Below are 16,631 nucleotides of genomic sequence, written 5' to 3'. Positions count from 1 at the left end.
CTTGCTGCAGTAGAACGACGCGGCCTGAATCCGGGAGGCGAGAGGGTCTGTGCAGGCCGAGGGCCCCCGGGCAGGAAGCCCCCCACCCGTGCCGCCCCAGGCGCAGAGGTCCTCCCGGGGAGAAGGGCTCCTCCCTGGCCTGGGCTGACCCCGGTGGGTTTTCTGCCAGGCTCCGTGCCCTGGTTGTGTAATCGGATCCAAAGAGTATCTGTCCTGCCCGGACAGTCCCAGCGAGGCCCTGACCCTCCCCTCCAGGGCCGACCACGCACGGGGCGGGGGTCCGGCCCTCTGCCCTCTCCCGCGACACCTCTTCTCGGCCGCTACCTGCTTGGCATTGCCGACCCAGAAGGTCACAGAGTGGAAGTGCAGGAATCGGCCTCTCTCGGGCTGCGGAGGGAGGGGGCAAGGCTGAGACCCAGCCGCAGAGGCCAGGGTGGAGAGAGATCCAACCACCCCCCGCGCCCCCGCCTCACCCGCAGCGTTTCCGAGAAAGCCTAACCCTGGGGCCGCGTGGCCCAGCGGCAGAAGAGGTTTCAGATAGAAATCGAACTACCTGGTCTAGGGTATTGGGAAGACCCCCGGGGTGGGAAACAGCCTTCAGCTGCAGAATACGGATTTGTGTTCGATTTAACCGAGACAGGGCTAAGAGGTCAGCAGGAACATGAGAAGAGGGAGCCGTTTTCCTTGGGAAGCCGAGGTTGAGTCTGGGTCAGCCTGGAGTGGCCAGGGGTGGCCACTTGAGTGGATGGCATGCCCACAGTGCCGTCGGCACTCCTGTCCCGTGCCCTCGTGCCAGTGTCGCGGGAGACCCAGGCCCGGCCGTCCCCTCCGGCTTACCTTCGCTCCTTTGTCGCTGTAAGTCGTCTGAGGAGAAAGAAAAGGACAGTAAGACTTGGGAGCTCAGACACCAGATGATCCTGGAAGTCACCCTGGGGGTTGCTGCCATGGCTGCTGGGTGCCACTTACCATGACTGATCCTGGTCAGACTTTCCGCTGGAAAGACTAGGACAAGAGGCCGGCGCCAAGCACTGGACAGAAATATATAACTCGGAGCCAGGCCCGCCCCTGACCTCCTGGTCTTCCTGGAGGTGGGGGCTGATCCCGACCCTGGCAGGTCCTAGGTCCAGGAGCCTCTGATCCAGCCGCAGCCTCATTGGACAGGGCCATGCTGTCAGACCTGGGGGAGTGACTTGCCCAAAGTCGCTAGCCCGTGGGGGCGGGGTGGGGGCAGAAGCCAAGGGCACCCATCCAGGAGCCTGGATTTGCACTGTCTTCTCGCCTTCCAGAATCCAAAGCTGAGAAGCCAAGCCAGACGGAGAGCAGCAGCGGCTCTGGAGTGCTCACTGAGGGAGAGTCTGCGGGGGCATTTGGGATAGGCCTGCTAGGCCTGTTTGCAGAGCTAGGGTGTGGCTGTACTTGGTCAAGGGGCTGTCCACGCTAGTGATTAGAGCGTTGGCTGGAGGGTTTGAGTCCTGGCTCTGCTACATAGGACTGGGGGGACAGTCACTGAACCCTCTGAGCCTCAGTCTCCCCATCTGTACAGTGGGATCAATAATAGTGCAGTGGGAGGAAAATGAGACAGAGCTAAGGCTGTGGCACCAAGCCTGGCACACAGTCGGCTCTGGGTTGGTGTTAGTTATGACCTATTAGGTGGTTTTGGGTTTGGGGCAGCAGGGTGCTTGGCACTGCCTCAGCACTGGGGAGAAGGGTGGGGCCTTGCCCCACCCCAGGTTCTCAGCATCCCCAGCGTGGTAGGAAGGTGGAGCTGACACTTCTGGGAGGAGGAGGAGGGCCTGGGGCTCTCCCCAGCACCCCCACACCTGCGCCCTCAGACCTTCCTTTCCCTGGGAGATGGGTGACAGCTGGCCCAGGGCCCCAGAGCAGCCCCGGCCTCTTGCTCCACCCCAGTCCCCAAAACTCCCTTGCTGAGTCATCCGGCCCCCTCTCCAGGGACCTGACTTGACTCTCGGCGCCCGAAACCCTTTCCGCTGCTGCTGGCAGTAGCCCCTGGCTGCGCTCCCCCCTTCCCACTTGCGTTTGGCCCCCAAAATGCCTTGTGTCAGCCCTTTTTTTCAAGTACAGAAAAACAGTCGGTCTGGCGAGGACTGGCCTCTGGGGTCCAACAATCCCATTTTTCAGATGAGAAAAACTGAGCCAGGAGGGGCCCGGGGCCACTCTTCCCTTCCTGCTGCCCTTGTCTTATCCGTCCTGCTGAGGAGCAGAGGGTTTTGTACCAGGGAGGGGCCCCTACCCCCTTCCTCGCCAAACCCTGCCAGCGACTCAACCCTAAGCTACACAGGTTTCCACCTCTTCCAGGAAGCCCTCTCAGAGCTCCCAGGTCTGAGGTTCAGCTGGGCACGGCCGCAGGTCAGCGCTAGTCAGCCACCCGGGGCAGGCTCAGGCCAGGCCGCCTGCAGAGTAGAACTGGAACCGGAACCAGGGTATTCTGACCCCAGAGCCCACACTTTGAATCGCTGCTGCTATCTGCTATCCACATCAGTGGGACACGGGTGTGCCCACCAGACTGACAGGACACTGAGGCCGAGACGGGCGGCAGGGCTGATGGAAACAGGGACCCCAAACGCGGCCCCTTTTCTTCTGAACGCAGATCTCGTCCCCCCAGTGCAGACACCTTCTCCCCTCTTTTCTCCATTTTCTGGGCAAATTGGAGGCAGGGGAGGGGATCTTAGCCCACCCTCAGCCCCCTGAGTCCCAGTTTCCAACTGAGAACATGGGAGCCAAGGAAGCCAAGTGTGGGGCTCACAGACCAGAAGTTTCCACGTGAGAGAAAGGCCCAGGGTCGCCCGCCCATATGCCCCACAGCGGGAGGAACATCTTGTCCCCTTGCTTGTGGTGGCGACTCAAACCCCCGCTCCCGAGCCTGGCTCTGTGTCCTCGCACGAAGTCAATATTTACTGAATCAAGGAAGCATGTCATCGGCAGTGTCAGGCGAAGGCAGGTGTCTGTTCAGCTGGGCAGGGCTGGTGGCTTTGTCCCAGCCCCCTGGACTTTGCTTCCAGAAACACTCTGGGTCTCTGGTGCAGTCAGGACACACCCTTCAGGGCCCTCCCACTGCAGCAGAGCGGGCGAGGGGGAGCTCGAGGACCAGTCCTGGTGCCCCGTGGCCCTTCCAGAGCCCCCGGGAATGCTTAGCCTTTTGGCCTGTGCTAAATGGGGAGGGGCGTGCCCAGGGGGTGCTGCCTTTGGGTTTTGATCTCTCACGGTGGGAGGAGAAAGGCCCAACATTCCCAAAAGTGAAGGCAGACTTTGTTCAACTCCTTTCTCTCTTCCTTCTCCTCGGCCTACTCGACATGAAGACAGCAAGGATGATAATTCCTTTAGAACTTTCTGAACAGGTCTTTGCTCTCGCTTGCTGCAGGCACACAGACCACAATACACACGCGGGCCGTGTCCGTGACCGGGTCGGCCGCAGGCCCCTGGTCGTTGAGGTCTCTGGCAGTCAGATGTGACGCGTGGATTTTCAACTGTGCTGTGTGGGAGGTCAACGCTCCAAGCCCCGAGTTGTTTGAGGATCAACTCCTCTTCTCCAAGTGGAGGAGAAATGTGAAGCCTCACAATTAGGTCGAAGCTCCAGAAAACACTGTCTTGAATTTTGCCATGTGGGCAGCTTGCACTTTGAACCCTCCGAGTATTAAAAACACAGCAAGTCTCTAGCAGATCCTTCTTACTGTGATTTTTGCCTTTTGGATTCTTTTGGGGGAAAAAAAAAAGGCGACGACATGAAAGAGACAGGCACTCTAGATGGAGACCAACTTTTGAGGTTTGATAAGCAGTTTTGAGTCGCTCATGAACTCTTGTGAAATCACGTCTGACCTTTAGAGACCTGTGGGTTTTTTTTTTTTTAGGAGGTTAAACTCGGGCTCTGAGACCAATAGACAAGAGCCTGGTGTGTCTCTTGGGCTTGTTTGGCCCTGTTTCATCTCATCCTAGCTGTAGGGGGTAGGAGTGGGGAGCTGCTGAGTCCCCCAACCCCCAAACTCTATTGAAGAGCAAACAAATGAAAATGGTCTATCATTGAGGTGTATGATGTGATGGGGTTTTTTTCTTAAAAGATTTATTTAGTTATGCATACAAGAACTGGGGTACAGGCCAGAGGTGTGGGGATGAGAGGATTCACCTCTAGCTGTAGGGGGTAGGAGTGGGGAGCTGCTGAGTCCCCCAACCCCCAAACTCTATTGAAGAGCAAACAAATGAGTGGGGAGCAGAACAGGAGAGTTGACTGAAATATATTGCTGAGGGGAGCAGCGGAGAGACAGGAGAGGTCTGCTACGCCATGTGGGTCAGCTCTCTGGCTGGGGATTGAACTTGTGCTGCAGTGGCTGCGGTAGCTTCATAGTGCTTCGTCTTAACCCCTTGTGCCACCAAGGAGGCCCCTTATTGTGGTTTTGATCTGCATTTCCTTAATGGCTGATAATGTGGATCTTTATGTGCCTGTTGTCTATTTTCATAGATTATTTGGAAAAAATAGTCACATCCTTCGCCCTTTTTAAAATGATATTGTCGGGCTTCCCTGGTGGTGCAAGGGGTTAAGACACAACCTGTGAACTATCCTCAGCGTCTGCAGCACGAGTTCGATCCCCAGCCAGGGAGCTGACCCACATGGCACAGCAGACCCCTCCTGACTTGCCCACTGCTCTCCTCAGCAGTGTATTTCAGTCAGTCTGCCTGTTCTGCTCCCCACTCTGTCTCTGGTGAGTTCTCACACCCCCACACTTCTGGCCTGCACCCCAGTTCTTGTATAAATAAATAAATCTTTTAAAGAAAAAAGAAAGGCTTCCCTGCTGATGGTCAGCCAGGGAAGGGAGTCCGGCGGGAACCCCAGTGGTCATGGCTGCTGTAGCTTGGACTGGAGGGGCCCAGTGGCCTATGGTCGTTCTTCACTAAATTGGTAAATAAACCAAAAGGCTTTGGTTAAGACGCAACCTATGAAACTGTCCGCAGCCTCTGCAGCATGAGTTCGATCCCCAGCTGGCCAGGGAGCAACCCACATGGTGCAGCAGACCTCTCCTTTCTCACCCACTGCTCCCCTCAGCAGTGTATTTCAGCCAGTCTGCCTGTTCTGCTCCCCACTCTGACTCTGGTGAGTCCTCTCACCCCCCACACCTCTGGCCTGTACTCTAGCTTTTGTATGTATAAATAAATCTTAAACAAAAAAATGAACCTAAAAGTAGCCAAACAGCTCAGCACTTGGCCTCATAGAATCTACAGCTGCAGCCCCCTCAGACAGACAGAATGAAGCTTCAGCGGCACAAGTCCAAGGGTTGAGTTAGCAGTTGGGGACCGCAGGGGCTGAGGGCTGGCCAAGGTGCCCCGCTGTTATCAGGGCTGGTGAAGCAGGCCAGGCCCAGCTGGGCGGGGCTGGTCTTTATCTCTTGGGGTGCATGGTCCAAATGCCTGGTGCAGGCAGCTGTATCATCAGGCACCTGGGCCGCCTGAGGGTCAAGAGAGCTGATGGCAGGGGATACGGTGGCCCTGTGCTCCGGGCCTGTGTGACCCTGGGCCCTCCCAGTTCCTTCCCGTGTCTCCACCTTCTAGACGGTGCAGGCAGCATGTGCTGGGCCTGATGTGGCCTCGGGCTTGGCTCTGGACGAGCTGGGGAGTGGCCTGGGCATCTGCTTTTGCTGCTCCAGGCTCACTCTGTCTAACCGCAGCCTCTTACTTTTCCTTTGGGCAACCAAAGGAACCTTCCCCTTCTCTGTGACTTGGGGGGCGTGTGAACAAGGACTGGCCAGCTGGTCAATCTGGGGTCACCCTGGGACTTGGACTTGACAAGGAGGCTCTGCCTGAGCCCATGTGGCCACGCTCATCCAGTGGTGCTGTGGTGGCCACGTCTGACTCCGTGGAAGGCCACCCTGCCTGAGTGCGAAGTCAGCCCAGAGAAAGCAGGGAAGGGGAGGAGAAAGACAGAGCCAGGGGTCCTAACAGCTGGCCCTGGGCATGCTTCCGCATGAGCCAAAATGTTCCTTCTTTTGCCTGAGAAAGTCTGAACTGGGCTTCTGTCATCAACAACCAGACACCTTGACCAGCCCAGGAGGACAGTGTCCACACCCCAGCCCTGTTTATGCGCACCTGTTCAAGAGTAGGCTCTGATGAGGGGGGTCATAGGAGTCATCTGTCCAGGACCTGGCATTAAAATTGGCTTTTTGGGGCTTGCCTTGGATGGGGCAATACAATTGTTGAGATCCGCTGGCACAAAACTACAAATTCAACAGACTTTTAGCATTTTTTAGTGATTATCTTTAAATTCTTCCTAGCCAGGGGCCTCAGGTGGGCAGGGAGGTAAGCTGCCCGCCACTCCCAGGATGGCCCTTCTGCTCAGGGGCAGAGAGAGAGGCTCCTTAAGATCAGCCACAGCCGCAGACACGTCTCCTGGGCCATGTCTTCCCTGGCAGCCCCTGTTTGGTGCTGGTCTTGGCACAGGTGGAAAGGGCAGCCTTGAGAGCTGGTGTTTCCAGCAGCCTTGCTAGGTCTTCTCCACTGGCTGCTGCTCTTCCCAGTCTCACTCCGCCCCTCCCTTTCACCCAGGTGCATCCCTAACAACACCATTCACCCCAAGTTCTGTCTCTAGAAGCTCTGCTTCTGGAGAATTCACCCCATGACAATACCCTCGCTACCTGCACCTGGGGCCAGCATCCTACACCCCCCTCAGTGACTCTCTCTGCCCCTTAGTGTGCTATTCGCAAGCTCTGTCCTCTCCCATTTTACGAATAAGAAAACTGAGACCTAGGAAGGGCCTGAAGACTCCCCAAATAACTTGTCCACTGTGGTTAGAAAATTCTGGCCTAGGTCTTAGATCTAGACCACATTTATATCACTGTTTGTTATAGTTCAGACATAAAACCAATTCCTTCTCTTAAGGTTTAAGGAGTCTGGCATCCATTAAGGGGACATATATGGGAAGCCTAAGGTCCACACGTTATTACTTTATTTTAATTTTTGTTTGTTTATTTTTAACTTTCACATTTAACACTTTTAAAAGTGTAGAACAAGCATTTCCTATAAAATGTGAGGTTGTAAATATTTCAGGGCATGGGCTGGGGGGTGTCATATATATCTTGACTGTAACTATTCAACTCTGCTGTTGCAGTGTGAAAGCTGCCAGAGGCAGTGTGTAAATGAAGGGCCATGGCCATGTGCCTTTAAAACTTTATTTATAAAAAAGACATGATGAAAAAACAGAGGGTCGCCCAGATTTGGACCAAGGGCAGAAGTTTGTTCACTCCTCCCCTAAACAACCAAAAAGAAAAACCACCCAAAAACCAATGAATTAAGCCTTGGCTTGTAGCATTGGCTGAATTCTGTGGTGTACATACTCCCTGTGACCAACTTCAAGCTCTTTTTTTAAAAAAAAGATTTATTTACGCATACAAGAGCTGGAGTACAGGCCAGAGATGGGGGGTGGGGTGGGCGCTGGGGAGGAGAGAACTTACCAGAGACAGAGTGGGGAACAGAGCAGGCAGACTGACTGAGGGGAGCAGCAGGCGAGACAGGAGACAGGAGAGGTCTGCTGCGCCATGTGGTTGCTCTCTGGCTGGCCAGTATGGAATTCATGCTACAGAGGCTGCAGAATGCTTCATGCCGTGAAGCGTGAAGCGGTGCTTCTTTAATGCGATCCTTAACCCCTTGCGCCACCAGGGAGGGCGCCCAACTTCAAGCTTCTAAGAAGCTTCTGAACTTGGAGCTGGGGGGGGGGGTGTAGAGAAACCCATCTCACAGACACAAGCACCTTGGTGACTCTAAAATGTAGCAAAATGGGGGCCTCCCTGGTGGCACAACCAGTTAAGATGCAACCTGTGAAGCTGTCTGCAGCCTCTGCAGCATGAGTTCGATCCCCAGCTGGCCAGGGAACAACCCACATGGCGCGGCAGACCTCTCCTGACTCGCCCGCTGCTCCCCTCAGCAGTGTACTTCAGTCAATCTACCTGTTCTGTTCCCCACTCTGTCTCTGGTGAATCCTCTCACCCCCTATACCTCTGGGCCTGTACCCTAGCTCTTGTATGCATAAATAAATAAATCTTTAAAAAAATAAAATGTAGCAAAATGGTTAGTAAGTATTAAGATTTGAACATTTAGGGCCTCCCCGGTGGCGCAGCGGTTGAGTGCTGGGTTGCGAAACTGCGCACGGCCTCTGCGGCGCCGGTTCGATCCCCGGCTGCTCCCCGGCCACCAGCAGAGGGTCCCACATGGCGCGCAGACCTCTCCTGCCGCCCGCTGCTACCCTCAGCAGTGTGCTTCGGTCCTTCTGCCTGCTCTGCTCCCCGCTCTGGCTCTGGTGAATTCTCTCACCCTCCCGCGCTTCTGACTGTACCCAGTGCTTGTATAAACAAAACAAACAAACCAGCAAACAAATAAATAAAGCATGCCTCTATTAAAAAAAATAAATAAATAAAGTTTAAAAAAAAAAAAAAGATTTGAACATTTATTCCCTTTGTTTTCCATGCAACTTATTTAGTTGGAAGTTTGTATTATTTAATTATTTGCATCTTTCAAATTTAATTTTAATATGATTTAATGTTAAGTGATATTGGTGCTTTAAGAAAAGACACCAAAATATGTTTCACAGACGTGCTGAGGAAACCACGGTGGGCTCTCCCGGGCCAGGTAATAGCTGTTTTCTAGCTCTGGTTGCCTCAGGTCTGGGGTGGGAGGTCCCCAGAATAGAGGTGGGGGTGGGGAGCAGAAACGTGGAGGTTGAGCAGCTGCTGGGGCATCAAGGTCCAGCACATCAAAGAGGTTTTCTCTTTCCTCTTCAGCCAACCTGCTGTGGCGTCAGCAGCTCCCGTCACTTGCATAAGTTGAAGGTGAAGTTGCCCAAGATGATCCTTTGATCCCTTTGGGGCCGGACCTGTGGCCTTACCAGCCAAAGTCCCCACGTTGGTGAGCATCTCCCCCACTTCAGTGGGCAGCGTTGACTTTCCTCCTTCGTGAGGGCAACAGGGAGTTAGCTTTGGCCTCTGATTTGCTGAGTGACCTTCAAACAGTTGCTTAACCTCTCGGAAGCTCCTTTTCCCGCCTCTGAATATGGGGAGTGGGGTGGGGGAACTACTGTCGGAGCCTCTGTCACCTACAGGGGTAGGAAGGCCTCCGTGAGCAATGCCTCGCATTTCAGTGTTCTTAACTGTGCCCATTTTGCGGACCAAACGAAACTCAGGGAAGTCGAGTGGGTCCTGCTGGGGCGCCTGCTCCCTCCCTTCCCGCCTCCCATTTGAGTTTCTTCCCTTTTCTGCGGTGCCTCCTGCCTCTGGGGACTCAGGAATTCTACAAACGAATTTGGTCATTCAATTAATCCAGGAACTTCAAGTGCAAATCCCATGGGAGACGGGTGTGTGTGTGTGTGTGTGTGTGTGTGTGTGTGTGTGTGTGAGTGTGTGTGTTGGGGGGGGTCACCCAGAAGAGAGAAAGGCTGGGTGGGGTTGTAGGCCTCTGTGCTCTTACGTTGGGGACCAAGGAATGATTATTCGGCTCCGTGGTCTTGCCTGTGGGGATGTGGCCTTCCCTCGTGGAAGAGAAGCTGAGAACTTGAATTTGTTTTTTTGAAACCTATTGATTTGGAAATCACATTGTTTTTAATTCCACTTATATGACATCCCAGAATAGGTACCTGCAGAGAGTCTCATCTGGATGGTGGAGGTCAGGGGCTGGGGGAGCCAGGACAGGGGAGTGACTGCTGTGGGCACAGTGTTCCTGGGGGGAGGGGGTGATGACAATGTTTTGGAACCAGATGGAGGAGGTTGCGTAACATTGTGAACGTACTAAAATGTCCCTGAATTGTTCACTTCAAAAAATGGTTAAGTTTCTGTTAGGTGACGCTCACCTCAATTAAAAAAATATGTTGTTCTAAAATTTTCTTTCTGGGGCTTCCCCGGTGGCGCAGCGGTTGAGCGCTGGGTTGCGAGGCTGCCCGCAGTCTCTGCAGCGCCGGTTCGATCCCCAGCTGCTCCCCGGCCACAGGAGGAGGGTCCCACATGGCGCGCAGACCTCTCCTGCCGCCCGCTGCTCCCCTCAGCAGTGTACTTCGGTCCTTCTGCCTGCTCTGCTCCCCGCTCTGGCTCTGGTGAATTCTCTCACCCTCCTGCGCTTCTGACTGTACCCAGTGCTTGTCTAAATAAATAAATAAATCTTTAAAAAAAAATTTTTTTTCTTTCTGGTTTAGTGCTTTGTTGATATTGGGAAATAGGATGTTTATTATTTTATATTTTTATGAAGGTTACATTGATTTGCAACACTGTATAAGATCCAGAAGTAGTAGTCTCCCCGGTGGCCTCGGAGTTAAGTCTCAGCTCTATCACCACTGCAGCCTGAGTTTGATCCCCGGCCAGGGAGCTACCCACATGGCGCAGCAGACCTCTCCTGTCCCCCTGCTGCTCCCCTCAGCAGTGTGTTTCAGTAGACCTGCCTGTTCTGCTCCCCACACTGTCTCTGGTGAATCCTCTCACCCCTTGCAACTCCGACCTGCACCCCAGTCCTTCTGTGTCTAAATTAATCAATCAATCTTTAAAACAAAAACAAATATTACCCTGTAATTGAATAAGTAACCTAAGGTTTCTAAGTAACTACATCTTGCAGAACTGGTCCAAGATTTGAATATCCTGAACTTACTTTGCCAAGAGTGATTTATGTTCTCAAGTGTCAACATCCTGTTAAGTCATCTCAAATTCGTTTCATTTTCTTCTGTGTAGCAGGATGAAATAAATTGATTTAGGAAGAAAAGAAATTTAGCGAGAAAAGAAGTTTGGTGAGAAAAGAAATTGATTTAGGGGCCTCCCTGGTGACACAAGGGGCTAAGACGCAACCTTTGAAGCTGACTGCAGCCACTGCAGCACAAGTTTGATCCCCGGCCAGGGAGCAACCCACATGGCGCAGCAGACCCCTCCTGGCTCACCTGCTGCTCCCCTCAGTAGTGTATTTCATTCAATCTGTGTGTTCTGCTTTGGTGAATCCTCTCACCCCCGCATCTCTGGCCTGCATTGCAGCTCTTGTATGCATAAATAAATAAATCTTAAAAAAAAAAAAAAGAAATTGATTTAGCAAAAAAAGAAAATACACATAACTGCAGGTAAGAAAAAGGGAACAAGAAACACACCTATAATTCTTTTTTTTTTTTTTACTTTTTTCTTTTTTTAAAGATTTATTTATTTATTTATACATGCACTGGGTACAGTGAGAAGTGCGGGAGGGTGAGAGAATTCACCAGAGCCAGAGCGGGGAGCAGAGCAGGCAGAAGGACCAAAGCACACTGCTGAGGGGAGCAGCGGGCAGCAGGAGAGGTCTGCGCGCCATGTGGGACCCTCCTCTGGTGGCCGGGGAGCAGCCGGGGATCGAACCGGCGCTGCAGAGGCTGTGGGGCAGCTTCGCAACCCAGCGCTCAACCGCTGCACCACTGGGGAGACGCCACACCTATAATTCTTTATCCATAGAAACCTGCACGAGTGACTTGGCAATCCACCCTTCTAAAGACATTTAAGCATATGTAGATAGGAGCTTTTTGGTAACATATCCTTTATATACACTTTGTAAACACCTTTCATGGTAATAGATCCTGGTTTATCCTGTGTGTGTGAGTTTCATTCAAACACTGTATTGTAATTACTTTAACCAACCCCTAGAACCAAACATTTGTGTTGTTGCCAAAATTTTACCATTAAACCAGCATCTATTATGATCTAGCTCACCTGAATGTACAATTTCATGATCTTTTTTTTAAAACATGATAGTTTTCTTTTCTTTTCTTTTTTAAGATTTATTTATTTATTTTATTTATACAAGCACTGGGCACAGTCAGAAGTGCGGGAGGGTGAGAGAATTCACCAGAAGCAGAGCGGGGAGCAGAGCAGGCAGAAGGACTGAAGGACACTGCTGAGGGGAGCAGCAGGCGGCAGGAGAGGTCTGCGCGCCATGTGGGACCCTCCTCCGGTGGCCGGGGAGCAGCTGGAGATTGAACCAGGGCTGCAGAGGCTGCGGGCAGCTTCACAACCCAGCGCTCAACCGCTGGGCCACCCGGGAGGCCCATGATCTTTTTTTTAAAGGTTTATTTATACAAGAGCTAGGGTACAGGCCAGAGACATGGGGGCGGGGGAGTGAGAGGATTCGCCAGAGACAGAGTGGGGAGCAGAACAGGCAGACAGACCGAAGGCACTGCTGAGGGGAGCAGCAGGCGAGGCAGGAGAGGTCTGCTGTGGCATGTGGGAATCTCCCTGGCCGGCTGGGAATTGAACCCGTGCTGCAGAGGTTGCGGACAGCTTCACAGCATGGCGCTCAACCTGTTGTGCCACTGGGGAGGCCCCAATTTCATGATCTTTAAGGACTAGGCCAGGTCAGGGCTGAGGGGCAATATAGGAAATGTGGTAGGACCTACCAGATCTTCCTTGGTAAATCCGCCTCTCTGGTTGTTTCCCAAATTCCATATCTTTTAGCCCCTTTTGATTCTGCAATGATGATGAGTAAGATATGAATGTTTGGAGGAGGCAAATAATTTTTTTGTTTGTTTTTTAAATATTTATTTATGCATACAAGAGCTGGGGTACAGGCCAGAGATGCAAGGGGTGAGAGGATTCACCAGAGACAGAGCAGGGAACAGAACAGGTGGACTGACTGAAATACACTGCTGAGGGGAGCAACCGGGAGACAGGAGAGGTCTGCTGAGCCATGTGGGTTTCTCCCAGGCTGGCCAGATCGAACTCCTGCTGCAGAGGATGTGGATTGCTTCATAGGTTGCATTTTAACCCCTTGCACCACCAGGGCGGCCTGAGGCAAGTAATTTAAATTCTCTTGGATCTGGGTGGCTTTCTGAAACAAAGGCTCTGTGGACTGTCTATGACCACCCCGCTGAGATCGCCCAGAACAACAGGAACGGAACTGGGTGGAGCAGATTGTTCCTCAGCCCATCCCCTTAGAATTCTCTTTTAAATGCTCACTCAGTCAAACTTTTGAAGATAAACAAGACTTAGTCCACATCCTTTTAAGACTCTTCAGCCTTTGGAACAGACAAGTAAACATGCATTTACAATACAAAGGTAGAAAGTTCAGAAAACAGTCCAGCTTTGGGGGCAGGTCAGGGAGGTAATGTTTGAGCTGGGTCTGGAAAGAGAAACTGGAATCAGCTTGACCCCAGACAGGTTCTAGAGAAGGGGCTAGGGCCTAGTGCTAAGAGAGACTGAGCAGAACAAATTACTAGAAAAGAAGGGGTGTGTGCATTGGCTGGGGTCAGCAGGTGAGGAAGAACCAGAAGGGTCTCAAAGCAAGAGAAGGGCACCCGGAAACTGTGGATACTCAAGAGGCAGAGTGACATGGCTCTTTTGTAGGTGGTTCTCGACTGCAGTGTGGGGAATGGGGCGACCTAGCTGAGACCAGTTCAGGGCTGGTGCAAGCTGGAAAGGATTGGGGCAGTGGGATGAGCTAGAGGTGGCCCGACAGATGAATGTGAGACCTGTGCGGGCTGGAGAAGAGACAGGACTGGGTGTATTACAACGATGATCACACTGACCCAGGCACACCACGCTGTGGCTTGAACAGCAGCGCTGATTTCAGATGACGTAGATAGGAATCTTCTTCCCACCCTTTTTATTTGGAAAAATTTTGAACCGGGAAAGAGTTGCAAAATCGTTTCCATGAACATACATACATACGACCTTCACCCAGATTTAGTAATTGTTACATTTTGCCTTTCTCTCCTTGTATGTGTGTGTGCATGTGTGCATGTGTGCGTGTGTGTGTGTCTGTGTAGCTTCTTTATCTCTGAAGTCATGCTACATCTGTGTAAGTCAACATTCATAAAGAGATTCTCATATAGGTTCCTCCCTGGTGTCACAAGGGGTCAAGTCTCAGCGCCATGAAGCGTCTGCAGCCCCTGCAGCACAAGTTCAATCCCCGGCCAGGGAGCAACCCACATGGCACAGCAGACCTCTCCTGTCTCACCCGCTGCTCCCCTCAGCAGTGTGTTTCAGTGCATCCTCCTGTTCTGCTCTGGACTCTGTCTCTGGTGAATCATCTCACCGCCTCCCACCCCCACACCTCTGGCTTGTACCTCAGTTTTTGTGTGAATAAATAAACCTTTAAAAAAAGGATTCTCCTATAAAACCACACTACCATTATTTTATGGAAAAAATTTAACATTGATCTAATATAATCTAAAATGAAGTCCAGGTATGTATTTCACCAATTTTCCCAATGTTTTTTAAAGTGGCTACTTTTTAAAAATAATCCATATACATTATACACACACACCCACACATATCTCCAATTAAGGATTGTGCATTGCATTTAGTTATCTTGTCTGACATCGGTCTCTTTTTTGGGGTCAATATTAGAAAAGATAGTTTATTTAAAAAGAGATAATATACTAAATCTAGTGTAATTGGTTCTCCTTTTTTTTGTATATTCTTTTCTTAACTTTTTTGAAATAATTTCGAATTTACAGAAAAGTAGCAAAATGGTAGTATTTCTATGTTTCACCCAGAGTCACTATTTATTTATACTTTGTCATATTTACCTTATCATTCTTGTGTCAAAAAAATATATTTATCTATTAGTACTTTTCTCAGAACCCTTTGAAAGCAAGTTAGCTCTGTTAGTCCTAAGTACTTCTAGGTTACTGTTTTACATTAACACAGTACCGGTATCCACATCAGGAGATTAACATTAACAGGATCCCTTATATCTCCAGTTATCCCAAGTATGTCATTTATAATTGTTTTACTAAGGAAAAAGGGAACCAGCCCAAAAATCTTGGTACTCTCACCCTTAGGTTAACTGTGAAGAATCTTATTGTGGCAGCACTGCTGAGCTCTGTCAATAGATCTGCTCTTTAAAAATCTTTGTCACTCTGGGTAATTAAGTATTTTTTTATTTATTTTTATTTATTTTTATTTTTTTTTTAGAGGCATGTTTTCTTTCTTTCTTTCTTTATTTGTTTGTTTTTGTTTATACATGCACTGGGTACAGTCAGAAGCGCGGGAGGGTGAGAGAATTCACCAGAGCCAGAGCGGGGAGCAGAGCAGGCAGAAGGACCGAAGTACACTGCTGAGGGGAGCAGCGGGCGGCAGGAGAGGTCTGCGCGCCATGTGGGACCCTCCTCTGGTGGCTGGGGAGCAGCCGGGGATCGAACCGGTGCCGCAGAGGCCGCGGGCAGCTTCGCAACCCAGCGCTCAACCGCTGCGCCACCGGGGAGGCCCTTAAGTATTTTTTTAAAAGATTTATTTTTTATTTATACAAGTGCTGGGGTACAGGCTAGATGCGCGGGAGAGTGAAAGGACTCACCAGAGACAGAGTGGGGAACAGAACAGGCAGACTGACTGAAGTACACTGCTGAGGGGAGCAGCAGGCGAGATAGGAGAGGTCTGCTGCGCCATGTGGGTAGCTCCCTGGCCGGCCAGGAATCGAACCCAGGCTACAGAGGCTGCGGATAGCTTCACAGCACTACGCTCAACCTGCTGCACCACTGGGGAGCCCTGGGTAATTAAGTATTCTATTAAAATCCTACATTATTGCAAACTAAATTTGCTGAGGCTATAAAAATAGTACACTAAGCTGGACCCTAAGTCTGCAGAAAGATAATCTATTCTAGTGGTCTGCGTCATTAGCCAGTCTTGCCCTGACATCAGGTGTCAGCTCCAGAGACAGGACACGGACCTCAGATCCCTTTCCCCACACTTTTGGGCACGGCCTTCAAGGCTGCCAGTGACACCGAGAAGACTAGTCAGGCTAAAAGAAAGGGAGAAAGATAAGAGAAGGGCCCAGCGCATGGCGGCTGCCATTGCTAGCACTGGCCTCCTCAAACTCACCAGAGGCCCATGCACCCCCAGGATGTTCAGGACCCCAACCTCTTGATTGATGAGGCGCCTGCTGCCTTCCACTGTCAACAGCCAGGACACTTCAGCTGAAGTGTCTAAAGAAGCTGTTGCCAGGGCCGTGCCCTCTGTGGCATCGCACAGGGCACTAGAGGGGGCCAGTCAAATCCACAGGCCAGATGGGAGAACAGACTGGACTTCAGCTGCCTCTGGCCAAGAAGAACCAGGTTGAAAAAGGAGGACTTTCCTTTTTTTTTTTTAAGATTTATTTATGCATACAAGAACTGGGGTACACGCCAGAGGTGTAGGGGGTGAGAGGATTCACCAGAGACAGAGTGGGGAGCAGAACAGGCGGATCTACTGAAATCCATTGTTGAGGGGAGCAGCAGGTAAGACAGGAGAGGTCTGCTGCGCCATGTGGGTTGTTCCCTGGCCAGCTGGGGATCGGACTCATGCCGAAGTGGCTGGCAATAGCTTGCTAGCGCTGAGACTTTAACCCCTGCGCACCAGGGAGGTCCACGATGCCCATTTTCAGCAGGAAGCAGTTACTGATCAGACCAACACCCTTTGTCCTGACAGCAGTTAGGGGCTCCATCTGTAAAGGGGGGGGCTGAGTCCCAGCGCAAGTTAGGGGTAAGTAGGCAGCTTCAGGGACAGTGCAGGCCGGGACTTTGGGAGAGTTAAAGAGGCTTCTGCGATAAGGGCAGAGAAATCTAGGAGGGCTAATGAGGACGGTAAATTATTTATTTATTTATTTTTTATATAGAGGCATGCTTTATTTATTTATTTTATTTATTTTGTTTGTTTGTTTTGTTTATACATGCA

This window comes from Talpa europaea, assembly GCF_964194135.1.
Source record: "Talpa europaea genome assembly, chromosome: 14".
NCBI lineage: Eukaryota > Metazoa > Chordata > Mammalia > Eulipotyphla > Talpidae > Talpa > Talpa europaea.
This window is presented reverse-complemented; position numbering follows the sequence as displayed.